Here is a 583-nt window from a genome sequence, read left to right on the forward strand (position 1 = left end):
GGAAGGATTCATCAAAAAGGGTGAAAATTCTCCGACCTTGTATGGCTCGGAAGGAAACCCATTGTTGTTTATTGTTTAGCCCACTAAAGGGCTTGGTCATATGAAAAAGATAGAAAAAAATTTTCAGAGAGGTCGGAAAATCCAGAGCATGGCTAATAAATTGATAAATTTTCAAGAAACCCCAAGAGTTGGGGTGAAGCTGGGTAGGGGCAACCCGACAATGCTGCAAAACAGACATCTCAAAATCTGAAAAGGGTAGAAAGACGCCCAGACGGGTGATCATGCACTCATACATAAAGAAGAAATGAGGAGCTGTTTCGTTGGCTCTCCCATGGCAAACTCGGTCCTCTGAACCTGGGATAAGCAATTCTTACTTAGGCTCATCCTCATCCGAAGTACAGAGCCGGTGGTGGGTGCGAAGATGAGTAATAAACTCCGCATCAACCAACGGCTCCTCCCCTAGAACAGTAACATCGACCCAATCTACGGAGGCCATTTTCTTTCTCTAAGGAAAAATGAAGAAACCTACAAAGGGAAAAAGAAAAGAAAAAATAAAAAACAAAGGTCTCTAGAGAGGAGAAAA

This window comes from Arachis duranensis, chromosome 1 (genome assembly GCF_000817695.3).
Source record: "Arachis duranensis cultivar V14167 chromosome 1, aradu.V14167.gnm2.J7QH, whole genome shotgun sequence".
Lineage (NCBI taxonomy): Eukaryota > Viridiplantae > Streptophyta > Magnoliopsida > Fabales > Fabaceae > Arachis > Arachis duranensis.